At 42.1% G+C, this 17,808-nt stretch overlaps 1 protein-coding gene across 2 annotated transcripts in view; it reads left to right on the plus strand.

The window, feature by feature from the left end:
- FHL2 (four and a half LIM domains 2) overlaps positions 1 to 17,808 on the plus strand; it is a 65,418-nt gene that overhangs the window by 12,023 nt on the left and 35,587 nt on the right. Inside the window, exon 1 of one of the 2 annotated variants that reach the window (XM_019714010.2) lies at positions 15,477 to 15,851. The exons of the other annotated variant lie outside the window; for it this stretch is intronic. The gene's annotated coding sequence lies outside the window, so the exon portion shown is untranslated. Of the gene's footprint in view, positions 1 to 15,476; positions 15,852 to 17,808 lie in introns of those variants that run through there. 2 annotated transcript variants of the gene reach the window in all.

Here is a 17,808-nt window from a genome sequence, read left to right on the forward strand (position 1 = left end):
AGAAAGAAATAAAAGGCATCCAAATTGGGAATGAAGAAGTTAAATTATCACTCTTTGCAGATGACATGATGTTATATATAGAAAACCCTAAAGACTCCACCAAAAAGCTATTAGAAACAATTAACGAATACAGTAAAGTTGCCGGCTACAAAATCAACGTACAAAAGGCCATTGCATTCCTATATACTAACAATGAAATCTCAGAAAAAGAAATACAAAAAGCAATTCCTTTTGCAATTGCAGCAGAAAGAATAAAATACCTAAGAATAAACTTAACCAAGGATGTGAAAGACCTATATGCTGAAAACTATAAGACATTTTTAAAAGAAATTGAAGAAGATACAAAGAAGTGGAAAGACATTCCATGCTCATGGATTGGAAGAATCAACATAGTTAAAATGGCCATATTACCCAAAGCAATATACAGATTTCATGCAATCCCCATCAAAATCCCAATGGCATTTTTTAAAGAAATAGAACAAAGAATCATCAGATTTGTTTGGAACCACAAAAGACCCCGAATAGCCAAAGCATTCTTAAGAAAAAAGAAAAATACTGGAGGTATCACACTCCCTGACTAGCTTGTACTACAAGGCTACAATAATCAAAACAGCATGGCATTGGCAGAAAAACAGACACATAGACCAATGGAATAGAATTGAGAACCCAGAAATAAAACCACATAAATATGGACAGATAATTTTTGGCAAAGAAGCAAAAAACATACAATGGAGAAAAGACAACCTCTTCAATAAATGGTGCTAGGAGATTTGGAAAGCCACGTGCAAAAGAATGAAACTGGACTGCTATCTGTCACCATGTACCAAAATTAATTCAAAATGGATCAAAAACTTAAGCATAAGATCTGAAACAATAAACTGCATAGAAGAAAACATAGGTACTAAACTTATGGACCTTGGGTTCAAAGAGCATTTTATGAATTTGACTCCAAAGGCCAGGGAAGTAAAAGCTAAAGTAAACGAATGGGACTATATGAAACTTAAAAGCTTCTGCACAGCAAAAGAAACCATCGACAAAATAAAGAGACAACCAACTGAATGGGAGAAAATTTTTGCAAACAGTGCCTCCGATAAGCGGCTAATATCCAAAATATACAAGGAACTCATGAAACTCAACAACAAAAAAACAAACAACCCAATTGAAAAATGGGCAGATGAACTGAAGAGACATTTCTCCAAAGAGGACATACAAATGGCAAATAGACATATGAAAAAATGCTCAACATCACTAATCATCAGAGAAATGCAAATCAAAACCACAATGAGATATCACCTCACCCCAGTCAGAATGGCTATCATCAACAAGACAAATAGTAACAAGTGTTGGAGAGGCTGTGGAGAAAAAGGAACCCTCATACACTGTTGGTGGGAATGCAGACTGGTGCAGCCGTTATGGAAGGCAGTGTGGAGGTTCCTCAAAAAATTACGAATAGAATTACCATATGACCCAGCAATCCCTCTCCTGGGTATCTACCTAATAAATCTGAAAACATTTATACATAAAGACACATGTGCTCCAATGTTCATTGCAGCTTTGTTTACGGTGGCCAGACATGGAAACAACCAAAATGTCCTTCGATAGATGAGTGGATAAAAAAGTTGTGGTATATATACACAATGGAATACTATTCAGCAGTTAGAAAAGATGATATAGGAACATTTGTGACAACATGGGTGGATCTTGAGAGTATAATGCTAAGTGAAATAAGTCAGACAGAAAAAGCAGAGAACCATATGATTTCACTGATATGTGGTATATAAACCAAAAACAACAAAAGAACAAGACAAACAAATGAGAAACAGAAACTCATAGACACAGACAATAGTTTTGTGATTACCAGAGGGTAAAGGGTGTGGAGGGTGGGAGATGAGGGTAAGGGGGATCAAATATATGGTGATGGAAGGAGAACTGACTCTGGGTGGTAAACACACAATGGGATTTATAGATGATGTAATACAGAATTGTACACCTGAAATCTATGTAATTTTACTAACAATTGCCACCCCAATAAATTAAAAAAAAAAAAAAACTAAAAAAAAAAAAAAAAAATATATATATATATATATATATATATACACACACACACATATATACACATATATACATATATAAATATACACATATATACATATATATATATATATATATATATATATATATATATATATATATATATATTCACAAGCTGAGGCTGGGACTTGACCTGAAATCATGTCCTTGCTTAGCTGCTTAGCTTTCTCTCCCTCCCTGTCCTGTTTCCTCACTTCCAGCATTGTTGGGCAACAGATCTCCAGAATATTTTCATCTTGCAAAACTGAAACCCTGTACCCATTAAACACTCACTCCCCATTCCATAACTGCGGCAACCGCCAGTCTACTTTCTGTCTCTATGAGTTTGACGATTCTAGGGACCGCCTATAAGTGGAATCATACAGCATTTGTCTTTTGTCATTGGCCTATTTCACTTAGTATAAGGTCTTCAATGTTCATCCATGTTGCAGCAGGTGTCAGAATTTCCTTCCTTTTCAAGGCTGACTAATATTTCATTGTGTGTATAGACCATACATTCATTCATCTGTTGATGGACACTTGAGTTGCTTCCAGCTCTTGGCTATTATGAACAATGCTGCTATAAACATGCAAGTGCAAATGCTTCTTTGAGACTCTCTGATATATATACCCTAAAGTGGGATATACTTCCCATATCGTAACACTAACCTGATCTTATTGGGATCTCATCTTTACCCAGCTGGCTCCCTCCCTTCCGGTCACATAGGACTTTAAGCTCTGGAAGGGATGGTCTGTGTTGTCTTCATCTTTGTGACATTGTGAGGATGAATCACTTCGCAAATTGTAGTCCCTGCCCACCCTCCTCAATTCAATTCTATGAGAAGGACGTTGTATGAGCTTTTATTGTCAAAATAGCCCTAAATTCCAGGACCTTTCACAAATTTTTTATTTCAAAGATAAGGAGTGTGGGTGAGCAAAGAAAAAGAATTCTAACTAAAACCAGGAATAAGCAACAAGGGCTATTAGGAGTACTTGAAAAGAATTAATGAGAAGAAATGTTGTACATTGTACTTGGTTTTCTTTAAAAGTTTACTCTAAATATGACAGCATTGATCTTTGATAATACTCTTTCTGAAGTTATAATTTACTTTTGTTTTTAAAGTCACATTTTAAAACTTTAACTCAAAGCTAATACTAGGAAATTGTGCTAATGCCTTTTAATTTGGTCTACAGTTTAAAATACGAGAAGGTGTCATTCAGCCTTAATTTCAGGATCGGTTTTACTGACTGAGGTGAGAATGAATGAGTGTAATTATCTAAAGTGATGATGGTAATGTGTACATGTGCCCACAGAGGCCCACTTGGAATTCTTTTAAGTTGGTTCATATTACCGCTCCCCTCCCTTTAAGTTTCATGGGGATTTAACAAGCTGTAGGCTCACGGCCAAAATGGTGGACATTTGGTAAATGATGAAATGGAATTTGGAAATCAAAACAAAAAACCTTTTCTATACTAGACCCATGAAATCTTACCTGAAGTTGGTTTAATAGGCAATGTGTCACTTCCTAAAATAACTAAGCATATTTCTGTCATATAATTTTTCTAAATGCTTGCAGCCATCATAGCCAGCTCCTGCATTTGGCTCTATGGCACTGTTAACTTCTATCCGATAGAATTACTCATTTCACTGCTCCTCAATTCGGTCTTTCTGCATTTCTTCCCACCTATATGGACCCCTCTGGTTGCCAGCATAATAGAAACACAAGCTGATACAAGATATGCATACCACACACTTCCGTCTGATTGCCTGCGCCAAGAAATCCTTCTGGTTTGAGTGAGACAATCTAAAATGTTGGCTTTGGACCCACCAACAAATACCAGTGTAATATATGACACATCTCCCAGAGAGTAGCAGTCAGAGGAGGCTTCAAAAGGCATTGCCCTAAGTCTTCTGGCACTGTAGCTGACGGACATTCAGAGAACCTCTCAGTTAAAGGAGGCCGGGGCCCCTGACCTGGACCCCTGCAGACCAACCTTCACTTTAACCCTCTCCTCTACCAGGAGACCAGCCCTGGACCCTCCAGGTGTAGAGAGGAGAAAATTATTCCTTTTGCAGCTCTTTGGGGTTATTTTTCTCATCAGGGCACATGCCCGGGTACTGTCAGGACCAGGAAAGGAGGCAGACAGGCCAGGCTTCTGGAAGGTGAAGGAGGTGCCAACAACACTACCCTGGGTTTCAGACTTGCCAGGTCTTCTTCCAGCTGGCAAGCTGCCCCTGTTTGAGAGACAAAAGTGTCACGCTGCCCTGCTGTCCTGCATCCCTCCCTTGGTGTGAGCACTGGACTCTGGGGTCCTGCCTCCCAAATCACAGCCCCTGCTGCCAGCTCACCGGGGTATAGATGGTAATCTCAGGGTCCCCACCCCAGCCTCATAACCGGGCCAGGATTCCTGGCATTCCTCGCCCACTGGAATGCCCCTTCATTCTGGTTAACCCTGCCACAGGCCCTGGTGATAGGAACCAGACAGGAGTTGGCTTGTCCTCCTGGCACCCACCCTGGAGAGGCTCTGCCAGCCTAGAGCTTTGTTACCTGCTCCCATGAAAAAGAGCAATGTGTGCTTTTCCAGTCTGACCCATGCAGGCGGCTCTGGGACTCCAGGACGGTCAAGGGCGGACCTGAGATGGCTCCAGCCTGGATTTTATGTCACCTCTCTGCCTCCTCTTTCTGGGACTAAGTACCTTGATAGGCATTTAAGCAATAATATCACATTATTTACTATACGTCCCAGGCAGGACTCTCCCTAACAGTAGACCAAAGGGTAACTTTTGCTAGTCCTGAGCACATTTACCACACAATACACAACTCTATTGAACAAAAATGTACAATTGACCATTAACTGGGGGCTGACCTAAGAAGCTGGTAAATCCCCTCTGTCCTTCCTTAGTTTGCTGTCTTGCTGGGCTTAGAATATCATGGCGTCACTCGGAACATCGGAAGCAAAGTGGGAAGCTAAGTCGTGGGTGGAGTTTTGGAGTAACCAGCTTTTTCCTCTGAAACCATTCCTGACTTCCAGGTAAATGGTATCCAGCACCTCCTTTGCCCACATAAATTAACTAGCCCAGCACAGTCTCCTCACTTACTTCCCAGATGGAAGCTTCATCTTCCTTCCTCTCACCATGTTCTTCTCCTTCTTTCCTTCACTTTCTGTTTTTCCTACAGACGTCCTCCTCTTGTTCTCACTGGGATATTTTTCCCAGCAGCCTCTGCAGCTCCTTCTCTATGTCCCAAAGCCACATTGCACGAAGACGCTCTGCTCTTTGGGCCACAGCCCCCATCACCCTTTCCTGCTACCACCCCCAGCTGTTTCTTGGCCCCACAAACAAGTGCTCCCCACTGCTGGTAGCTGCCACAGGCTCCCCTAGTGTCTCCTCTGCCATTGCTGTTACCCCTAGGCCATGCTGGACGTCAAGCCCCTCTAAAACCACCTCTCCTCCTAGAGTTTCAGACAAAAAAGAGGAAAAAATGAATCTTCCAAGACTCTGAGTCTAAAATCACACCCATATCATCTTCCTATACAAAAAAAAAAAAAAAAGCCGCCCTATAAGCAGCCAAATGAAAAAAAGAAAGAAAAAAAAGTTGTTGTAATTAATCATGGCAATGAGTGGTGGCTCCTCTAAACTGAGTTCCAGAATCAGGGATGTCAAGTTTACATTCATTGACTGTATCAGTTCAATTAGTTCTGCTCTCGCAACACTGTCCCTGTGTGTCTGTGTGTGTCCCTTGCAAAAGAGCAAGAGAGACCTGTCCAAAATAAACAAATTCTCACTGCAAACCCCACTGCTTGTGGGAAGGTGTACTACTTGTGAGTGAAGGCTGCAAATGCAAAAGTATTGGATCCAATCTTGGCTGGGAAGTGTTCTAAGATGCCTGCTAATGGTTAAGTCAAAATGAGGATTACGTGGCTTGGAAAGCCCCACAGTTGTCTCTGTGAGTATGGATGGCCACAGGGAAGAACAAACTCATTAAATCTGGTCGACCTGTGGTACTGTGTATGCATCAGCAATATGAGTGAATGAAGGAAATAGGTCAGTTTTTACATCTGAGTGGTCTCACCTCAAACAGATATGGCCGGAGGGAGATGAGCTATGTGCTCCTGTCCTAGCCCATCTCTGCAGCCTGCCTGTCAAAAGCAACTTGAAGGGTGGGGTGCCCCTCTTCCTAGCTGAGTTGTTATCACTAAATACTCAACTGTAAGAAGGCTTGCTTGCGCACATGGTCCACACACAGGCCTCATGCAGCTACGGAGGAGAGAAGCTTTACAAATTTCTGCGGGAGACAGAACTTCCATTATGTAATTTCCCAGAGATATAGACTTTTTTAAAGCATTCGATAGAAAATCAAACATGCCCCAAGCGTCAATTAAAGACATGATTTTACTGCATTTTGTTGCTAAAAATGAAGAATGTGGCTTTAGTTTGTACAATGACATAGATTTCAAGGAAGTCTCTCACTGAGCAGTGTTCTTAGTGGTTGAATAAGTTCCAGCTGGGGGGGCAGGAGCAGGTCAGGAGAAGCAGCCCCCACCTCATGAGACTTAGACTCTTGGAGGCAGAAGCACTATACCAAGAGCTTCCCATTGTTGACCTGCAGCCCCATTTTCAGCTCTTAGAGTACCTCTGCTGCCATCTGGAAGGACAGACCTTTACTTCTTTGCTTTCATTCAAGTCATTTGCAAATTGGGTCTCAGTACAAAGCCCAGATAGCTGAGCTGCCCAAACAGGCAATGGGCCAGGTGTGTTTGGTACAAGTAGCCCCTATGAGCCCTTGTATGACAGCCCTGTCCTGGTTTAGGAATTTTCAGAAAACCGGAATTGAATTCAGTAGATATTGACCAGCTTGCAAATTGTAGAGAAGACAGAATGAAGGTCTCAGTCCTTGCCCATAAGAGTTACTCTCTTTCCTTTTCTTATAAATAAGGGAAAGATGAGACAGGATGGAATGATCCAAAATAAGGCTATTGAGCGTCCCCCACGCAGCCTTTCTAGGGGAGGCACTTTATCTGTGTTCTAAAGGATGAACAGGAGTTTGCCAGGCAGAGCAGAGCGAGGAAAGGCATCTTCGCCTTCTGGCTGTGGGAACAAAGAGAATGAGCTGGACAGGGTCTCAAGACCTCCTAGGTTAGGAGTGCAGTCCCTGCTCTCCTGACCTACCAACTATTCAAACATATTCTTAGGAAAAGGAAACCTCTCAAGTGTGTCCTTCATCTGCTTTTTTTTTTTTAATTAAAATTGATTATGGTGATAATGGTCAACAAAACTATGTAGGTTTCAAGTGTACAGTTCTGTAATACATCATCTATATATTGCATTATGTGTTCACCATCCAGAGTCAGTTCTCCTTCCATCACCATATATTTGATCCCCTTTACCCTCATCTACCGTCTCCCTCCCCCATTACCCTCTGGTAACCACTAAACTATTGTCTGTATCTAGGAGTCTTTGTTTCTTCATTTGTTTGTCTTGTCAATTTGTTGTTTTCAGTTTTATATCACACATATCAGTGAAATCATATGGTTCTCTACTTTTTCTGTCTGACTTATTTCACTTAGCATAATAATCTCAAGATCCATCCATGTTGTCACAAATGGCAGCATTTCGTCTTTTCTTATGGCAGAGTAATGTTCCATTGTGTATATATACCACATCTTCTTTATCTAATCATCTATCGAAGGACATTTTGGTTGTTTCCATGTCTTGTAAATAATTTACAGTGGTCAAGACATTATTTATGGTCCTTCATCTGCTTTTAACATGACCTGGAAACTCAAGGCACCAATCGCGACATAGGGAAATAGACGTTCCATACAAACAGGGTGGGAGAGAGAACTGACTCCATAGAATCCTAACAAGGCCAGGCACCTAACATATGGTAAGGCCACACTCAAGATGAAAGGATAATTGCAAATTGTTGAAATGAAGACAAAAGAAAAAGAAAGAGGCATCTCCAATAGAAGGACAGCTAGATGAATGTTTTTAGGTATCTGACAGTGATTTGCCGCTGGAGCGCCTCCACCCCTGTGGGGAAGCGCATGAGTAATCTGGGGCAGTTACAGAGTAATTGCTCAGCATCTCGAACTGTACAGAAGTTTCCAAAAATATTTGTGCAGTTAGGATGGTCCAGAATTTTAAAAGATTTTTGGGAGGGCAAATAGTACTACCAGGATATGCCGAAGGTCAGAAATTTTAGAAAATCTTTTCCTGGTATTTCAACAATCCATTACCATTGCAATGATGTAGAAAGAAGCTTAGCTATTCCAGAAAGCTCTGTCATGACTCTCAGATCCAATGTTAAAGCGCTTTCTGAATTAGCCCAAAGATGTTCCTTAACTTGTTTCTTTAGAAGAACATAAAGCAATACAAAATACAGCTTTTCATCCCACACCATGGTGAACAATTATCCACCAGAGACATTCTGGAAAATGTTTAATTAGTGATTAGCTGTAAAAATGATTTGAAGAAGAACTAAATAATTTAAAATAACCCGTTGGGGTAAGAAGAGAGGTGGTAAATCCTTTGTTTCACAGGTGAAGTGGGGGGACACACAAAGGTAAGGGTATTTGTCACACTGCTCCATAGGGGACCATGGGCCCAGAACTCAGACCATCCCTCCTAGGGCCTGGCAGCCCTGGCTCTTCCTAGCTAGACCAGTGGATTTCCTGTTAATGACCCTGATCAAAGCAGAAATAGTACAAAAGGACTTTGGTGGCAGGGACAAAGAGCTTGCAATGTTAGAGTTGCAGCATTGACTCATAGAGTCAATTCACAAAGAATATCTGGATTTCAGTGTGGTTTAAAATCAACATTCCGAGAAGCAAGTGAGGCATGAAAAGCTCCCATTTCGAGATGCCAGGAAGAAGTGTCAGAGGCCACACGTAGAGAGCTTCAGGTATTTTAGGGAAACAAACATGGTTCATTCAAAATTGGATTCTGCCAGGTTTGCACAGACCACAGACAGTCACACTTCTTTTAAATGGAGTTTGGAATAGCTGATAAAGGGGAAAAATCTGCTGGCAAGCAGAGAAGTGAATGGGTTACTGCAGGAAAGGACTGAAATCAGAGACGAAAGATCTCAAATAAGCAACGTTTTTCTGTGTCCACATTATAAATAGTTTTCATCTGAAACAGTCCAGCAACATTTCCTGACCCAAAACTGACGGTTTCATTTTACTGGTCATTAAGCCGCCAAAGAGAAATTTTCTTAATGAGTTATCAAAGCCATATGGAAAGTTGTATCAAATGCTCCAAATAAGATTAACCAATGATGGCAAACTCAGAATCCTGGGGTTGTTTGTGGATTTGGCTCAGAGTCAGACATAATTTCAGGTTTTAAACACTGACTATTTGCATCCATTAAATCAGTTTGTGAAAAGAGAGTGATGAGATATGGAAACTTTGCGTCGTCAGAAAGAGCCAAGAATTTTCCCTCCTAACCAGAGCACGGCAGCAGGGAGAGGGGAAGGAAAGGAGTTTGCCTTTTATAGAGGGCTGAGTTTTTTCTGAAAGTCTAACAGGTAAAAGAAAACCATTTCGGTCCTACTAGAATATAGCTGTAACCAGACCGAGTTCCTTCCTTTGCTGAAGGGGACATTTGCACCAAGCTCATGGGCACCCTGCCTGTAGGGTCACCTTCCATAGAGGTTTTCCTGCTGGATTCAGGAAAGTAGTGCTTTTAGGAAAAGTGAGCCCAGGTGTCTGAGCCACCACACTGGGATCTGGTGCTGTGTCATGGGGAGGTACCCTACACCTGCCTCCTGACCGGCTCCCCTCCAGGCAGCATGGAGAGAATGTACCCTTTGACTGCCAGTCTTCATGATTTGAGACACTGACTCACCCTCCAACAATCTGCGGCAGTTAAGAATGATTACCTCTGAATCAAGGGCAAATCATCCACCGGTTTCCTGCCCAGGGCCTGAGTGGGCGGAACTGCCTGTGAGAAATCCCATTTCTTTTTTTTTTTTTAATTAAATTTATTGGGGTGACAATTGTTAGTAAAATTACATAGATTTCAGGTGTACAATTCTGTATTACATCATCTATAAATCCCATTGTGTGTTCACTACCCAGAGTCAGTTCTCCTTCCCTCACCATATATTTGATCCCCCTTACCTTCATCTCCCACCCCCCACCCCCCACCACCCTTACCCTCTGGTAACCACTAAACTATTGTCTGTGTCTATGAGTTTCTGTTTCTCATTTGTTTGTCTTGTTCTTTTGTTGTTTTTGGTTTATATACCACATATCAGTGAAATCACATGGTTCTCTGCTTTTTCTGTCTGACTTATTTCGCTCAGCATTACTCTCTCAAGATCCATCCATGTTGTCACAAATGTTCCTATATCATCTTTTCTTACCGCTGAATAGTATTCCATTGTGTATATATACCACAATTTCTTTATCCATTCATCTATCAAAGGACATTTTGGTTGTTTCCATGTCTTGGCCACCGTAAACAAAGCTGCAATGTACATTGGAGCACACGTGTCTTTATCTCTAAATGTTTTCAGATTTTTTGGGTAGATACCCAGGAGAGGGATTGCTGGGTCATATGGCAATTCTATTCGTAATTTTTTGAGGAACCTCCACACTGCCTTCCATAATGGCTGCACCAGTCTGCATTCCCACCAACAGTGTATGAGGGTTCCTTTTTCTCCACAGCCTCTCCAACACTTGTTACTATTTGTCTTGTTGATGATAGCCATTCTGACTGGGGTGAGGTGATATCTCATTGTGGTTTTGATTTGCATTTCTCTGATGATTAGTGATGTTGAGCATTTTTTCATATGTCTATTTGCCATTTGTATGTCCTCTTTGGAGAAATGTCTCTTCAAGTCTTCTGCCCATTTTTCAATTGGGTTGTTTGTTTTCTTGTTGTTGAGTTGCATGAGTTCCTTGTATATTCTGGATATTAGCCCCTTATCGGAGGCACTGTTTGCAAAAATCTTCTCCCATTCAGTTGGTTGCCTCTTTATTTTGTCGATGGTTTCTTTTGCTGTGCAGAAGCTTTTAAGGAGAAATCCCATTTCTTAAATGGGATAGGTTCTCTAAAATTCTTTGTTGAAATGGTCAGTTAGGGTAACTAAGATGGGGAGGTCTGACACCCCCACACACACTGTTTTCATGGGTTCCCTTTCTTCCTTGTGATGGTGAGTTCTCCGCGTGCCCGTGGCGTGGGTCCTGGGCCACCAGCCCTCGTGGCCCACCTGACTACCCACCATCTGGTCTGCAGTCCCCCCACACTCCCAGAAGCTCTGCCTGCCTCTGGGCCTCATGGTGGACAGAATTAAGTTTCAGCATTTGTATCACTGAGACACAGACTGGAACTTTTCACCTTGTAAATTTCCTGCATTGTGCTTCCTTCCAATGAAGTACCTAACAGACTAAGTATAATACTTGCAGTTGGCTTTTAGAGTTCCTGAGCCTGGTCTATGTTTAGTCTATCTCTGTTCCCATAGAAATTGACATTTCCTAGGTTTCAGGTAAATTACTGAGTCTAGAGTTGGAATCCCTAGCCGGTATTTTACCCAGAATCATTGTCAGTCATCAGAATTACCTGGGAGGGGGCTTGTTGAAACAGAGTTGGACCCAAGAATGTTTGCTTCTAACAAGTTTCTGGGTAATCCTGTGGCTGCTGGTCCCAGACCACACTTTGAGAACTACTGGCCTATACCATAAAGTCTTCATTTTCTTTCCTCCCTTCCTAGCTATGCCTCTCTCTGAAACCCCCACAACAAGAGAGATTAGGGCCATATTGGCTAATGAAGGAATTACAGGAGAACTGAAATGAACAAGAGAAGAACTTGAATAACTTATCAGTTGCCACTTGATCCCTTTCCCAGAAAATATTATTTTTTTTTCCTTTCATGAACTAGATTTTTATCTATAGCAGAGAATTTTTCTCTCAAAAAGTCAAACTTTTACCTTTAGAACAGGACCTAAACCTTAATCGTTCTTCTGATAAGAGTGAAGTGTTTTCTCTTTTTGATAGAGACATACATCATTGACATATAACATTATGTTAGTTTAAGGTGTACAACATAATGACTCAATATTTGTATACATTACGAAATGATCACCACAGTAAGTCCAGTTAACGTCCGTCACCACACAGTTACAGTTTTTTTCTTATGATGAGAACTTGTAAGATCTACTCTCTTAGCAACTTTCAAATATACGTACAGTATTGTTAACTATAGTCACCATACTATACATTACACCCCCAGTGCTTATTTATCTTATAACTAGAAGTTTGTATGATTTAAACACCTTTATGTTTCCTTCTTATTCTGGATTCATCTCCCCTTTACTGTAAATTAAAATATCATGAAATAAAAGCTAATACTTACTGAGGGCCTACTATGTGCCAGGGACTGTACTAATAGTGGTAAATGGTTTATATGCATCATGTCAAAGGATCTTTCCAACAATTTTGCAGTTATGTATTATTATTCCATTTTACATGAGCAAACAGAGTTTTGTGGTTGCCTCAGGCCACAGAGCTAGGCATAGGTAGAAGATGGATTCAAATCCAAGCCTGATTCCAGAGATCAAGCTGTACTGTCATAGATGCATTATGTTTTCTATAACAGTCTATATGTTATACTATAATCAATTACAAAACAAGAGACTTGTCACATGCTAAATAATTCTTCGATCCATCCATTCATTCAATATTTAAATTTTTATTTTAACACTTACTAAGCACATGCTGTGTACCATGCACTATAATTAGGTCTTGAAAATACAATGATTGTGTACAAGATAGAACTTTGCAAAGTACTTTTTACTGGAATATCTTGTAAAAAGTTATTAATATTTTGCCCTTTGATTTAAATTATTCAGAGAAATACATATGTCATTAAGCTCAGAATTGCATTCCTCCTTCCTCTATTTCTAGCAAACCTCCTTTGACTTTCTATAAACTCGGCTTAACAAATTTGTTTCCCATTTTTCTTAAAGAAGGAGGATATGTTGTATTTATTTTTAGAAGATTTTTACTTTTTGAATGGATAATACATTTATATAAGTCAAAATTAAAAAGAAACAAAAGGGTATATAGTAAAAATTAATCTCACTTTCACATCATACCTTCAGAACTCCCCAGATTTCCCCAGAGGCAACCACATTTTATGTATCTTATTTTGCCTTGTATAATGTGCTCCTGTGTATATCGCGCACCCATGTTTTTGGCCCAAATTTTCAGGGGAAAAAATCTTACGTTTTAATTTTTTAATTCAAGTTTTTATTTGTTTACATTTAGGTACATGTTTTTTGCACTATAAAGGAATTTTAGTATTTATTTTTAACATATTTTTTAACGAGAAATTTTATGTAACAAATAATTACAAAACACAAGAATAGATACAAGGTACAAGAAATTTTATGTACCGATAACAAATTTATATTTACACATCATAGAAGGCCAAGAACTCTTCATCACTGCAAGTTCATCGTAAATTCAACAAAACCGATTATCGTATTCCAGGGTATCATTTTGCATACAGATATCGTTATTGATTTCTAGAGTTACTCTTTTAACTCATAAGCATAAACAAAAAACACATTTATATAAATATGGAATTAGTGCTACCCATGTATAATGCGCATCTTTATGTTTCCCTCACAAATTTGGGCATAAAAGTATGCATTATACATGGCAAAATATGGCATATATTGTCTTCCTTCCTTTCTTATTTTATTAACACAAATGGTTGGTTACCATCTACAAGGTGATCTCTACTTTTAGTTGATATATCTTGGAGATCATGTCAAACCAATAAACGTAGCTACATCATTCTTTTTAACAGATACATATAGAAATAATTCTAAAATGTACCATGCGATATTTAAGTAGGCACTGTTGATGAACATATAACACGATCCATTATTTTGCTATTACAAACAATTCTACAATGATTCCTATTGCATATAGATCAATTTATACAAGAGCAAGTTAATCTGCAAGGTAATTTCCTGTAAGGGGAAACATGGGTTAAGGGCAAATGGTGTGTGCATTTACAATTTAAAATTTTTCATTATGGAATTTTTCAATCCTTACAAAGAGAGCGAGACTAATATAACGACCCTTATATCTCCATCATCACCCAGTTTCAATGGTTACTATTAATCCATAGCTGATACTACTTCATACACACACACACACACACAAACACACACAAACACACACACCCAAAAAAATGTATACACATTTTAAGAAAGAAAAAACTGTATTAAAATTACACTGATGATAACCATTTTGAACACCTCCTGTAATTGCAGAAGTCAGATGTGACTTGTATTCATCTTTTGTTATTGGTATATATTGAATATTACAATTTTAATATAGTTTTCTTTTCTTAAAATGGGTATACTTTTTTTGGCAGGCATTTCATATCCTGTAAGATATGTGCATGGCTTTGCCATCTGACGGACTCCAGTTCAAATCTCAGCTGGCATAATTGTTGTCTGGGAGATGGTGAGCAACTCTCTCTGATATCATCCTCACATTGTGGTCCTCACCATAAAACCTTACTTCAAAGGGTGAGGATCAAATGAGCTACCACACAGAGCTAGCACTCAGTAAGTGGCGGCTAATATGACTCTCAAGTTCTGTGGTTCCATGATGGAGACCCACGCTCTGAATTACCTGCAGACATTGAGTGTCAACCAAGAGAGAACAATCTAATAGTTCTTCCTTCTCTCAGGCCCACTGAATGTTAGACATAATATGTCTGCCAACAATATTTCTACCATGCCTTTGCTGTCCATCAGCTCATCTTCCATCTATCTTCCAGCTTCCATCTTCCAGCTTCCGTCTGCACTTAGACGCTGGCCACCCAATCAAGAGCAAACATTTCTTTCTGGATGCTGCCTTTCCCAGACATGGGATTTAGCCTTCTCTCCTGCAAGGCTGAATGCTGCCATCTGTCCTACCAAGTGTGCTTCAGGCAGAGGGTTTTGAGTGTGGGAGGCACTCTCCCCACCCTACTTTTGTTTTCCCGCCCTGGCGAGGACAACAGAACGTCTACAGAGGCCTCTTGCCCATGCAGTGTTGGGGGTTGGACCTTCTCCTGTCCCCTTTCTAGTGGAACAAAGAACCTGGCATTATCCATTCTTTTTGGTTATCTTCTGGATTCATTTCGTGACAGAGAGGTGTCTGCAGGGTATGGCGGAGAAAAAGCCCACCGTGCAAATACATCCCAGGCGCATGCCTCCTGCCCTGGAAAGACCTGATAAGTGGCCCCATTCCATTCCTCCCACCTCTCCCTGCACCTTCTCAGGCTTAGGCCTGCCTCTTGTTCCTGGAACCCAGCAGATTCCTGCTACTCCGCCCCGGCAGGTCCTGGGTCGCGCAGCAGCGGCCCCGCGACCCTCGGCCCTCTCGCCCCGTGAGTCAACGCCCGGGCGACGCTCCGCGTCACCCGGGTGCTCTATAGACCCCGAGGGAACGAAGTAAAAGTCCAAAGCCAATAGTGAGTCGGGATCCGTGCGCGCCGCAGCCCGGGACGGTGGCGCGGCTACCGGGAGGCCGAGGGCGCTCGCCCCCCGCGCCCCCGGACCCGGTGCCAGCCAGCTGAGGCCGCGCCGCCGGCGCCTCGGAGGCGTGTGTCTGTCTCCTTATATGGTCAAATGACACGCGGGGCTCGCCAGGGCAGGAGGCTGCGCTCCACTCGGCCGGCTGCGGAGCCGCAGCCAGGAGCCGCCGCCACTGCCGCCGCCCGGGACCTCCTGCTCGCCCGGTCCGGGAACACCGGCTCGCCGCGCGGTGAGTGCCACCACCCCGGGCTACCGGGAGGGAGACGGGGCTCCATCCGCATGGTTTGGGGACAAGGGAGCTAAGCCGTGGGGGAGACCCCGGGACAGGGGAGCCAAACCGTGGAGGGAGACCCGGGGAGAGGGAACAGAGGGGCGCGGTGGGGGGGCCGGGGGAGAGGCGACCAGGCGAGAGAGAAGCCAAGCAACGGGGGATATCCAAGGACGGGGAAGCCGAGCTGTGAGGAAGACCCGGGGAGAAGGGAGCTGAACTAGGTGAGGATGCCCTGGGGTACTGTAAGCGGGAGGGACCCCCGCCTCATCCTCGGAGAGAGGAGCGCCGTCTGAGTCCTCGACTCCGCTGGGTGGCCAGCAGGGGCTGGACCACCCACGGGCGAGCCCTGGGCAAAGGCTGGTCGCGGGTCCGAGTGTGGGGAGCTGACCGACCCCCCTCCCCGGAGGCCCGCACTCTGGCCGCCTTCTGTCTGCGCCGAGTGTCAGAGGCCTTTCCCTTCAGTAGAAAGAAGTGGAGCTTGCGGCGTGGCCTCGCACGTTAACTCGTGCGGAAATTCAAAAACTGAACCACCAGGTTTAACAAAAATGGGCTTATTTTAAAGGGGGGAAAAAATTCTAATCTTAAATTGCACTTGTGTAATATATTAGCATACCTGGAACTGCGGACAAAGAGTGTTAAATGTTGTTCCTATTTATTTTAAATGTAGAATCAATCCTATTTACATTCAAATCCCAATTTGGGTTTCAGGAGAACTAGTCTAACGTGGATTAAATGAAAGGTATACAGCTACCTTCCTGGTCCTGCACTGCCTTGCGTTTATCTTGGGAGATAATAAATCTGGAAAACTGAGTTCAAAACCCAGGGCCAAATCCTTCCGGCACTTTTGGCACTACCGCCCCTTAACCTGTGTTTTGTAGTAATGTATTAAAGGAAGGAGGCTTTGCTATCCTGAAAGAGGTTCAGATTGAAAACATTTGGGGCAACTCTTAGAAGTACAGGAACTCCTGGTTGGACAAACGGCCATAAAACCAAGCTCAATGAAGAACATTTCATTGTGCACTTATATAAATTTTTTAACCATGTTTTTCAGATTTAGCTCACCCTGAATTTTGAAGGGTTATCATTTAAGATACAGAATTGGGTTTCCACAATGTTTATTATCCTGTCGTGTTTTAAAATGCTTTTACACCACAACGTGTTTATAAAGGCTGGATTGGCTTATTGTGGACCAGATAATATTCTAAGGACTTATGTTCACAGTCTCATTTCATCCTCACAAATATGCCAGAAGGCAGTTGTGATGGACTAGTGGGCATGTATGCACTGGAGCTGGGCTGCCTGAGCTTGTCCCCGTCCCTCAACCACTAGCTGTGCAACCTTGGCCAGCTCCCAGAATCTCTCCATGCCTCAGTTTCCTCAACTGGAAAACAGGGCTATGACAGTGGCTTCCTTGCAGGACTGTTATCAAGACTACACATCATAAGCAGTGTATACAATTTGATACCATCCTCGTTCTTACAGATAAACTGAAGCGCAGAGAGATCAAAGTAACTTCTTTAAGGTTTCCCAGCCTGTGAATGGAAGTGATGAGATCTGACCCCAGACAGCTTAACTTGAGAGGCTGAGTTCTAACCACTAAACTATAGGAGACACACCTGAATATTTCAATGAGGGCTTATGCTGCATTTGTTGACCCAAGATTGTTTGTTAAACCACTTCCAGTACTAAAAGAAATCTAAGTTGCAGACAAAAACTCCCAGTAAGACATTGAAAAAAGTTAGACTGGGTTTTAGGAGGCCTGGGTTCTATTCCTGTCTGGCACGGAAGGTGGGTTACCCAGCCCCCCGGGCTCAGGCTGTCTCATTTGTCAGCAAGGGGGCTGGAGTAGGAAAGCTTCTCTCTGACTCAGATGGCATGAGATACAAAGTTCCTTTTGCTTGGGTAAACAAAGAGT

The sequence above is a fragment of the Rhinolophus sinicus genome, linkage group LG05, assembly GCF_036562045.2.
Source record: "Rhinolophus sinicus isolate RSC01 linkage group LG05, ASM3656204v1, whole genome shotgun sequence".
Taxonomy (NCBI): domain Eukaryota; kingdom Metazoa; phylum Chordata; class Mammalia; order Chiroptera; family Rhinolophidae; genus Rhinolophus; species Rhinolophus sinicus.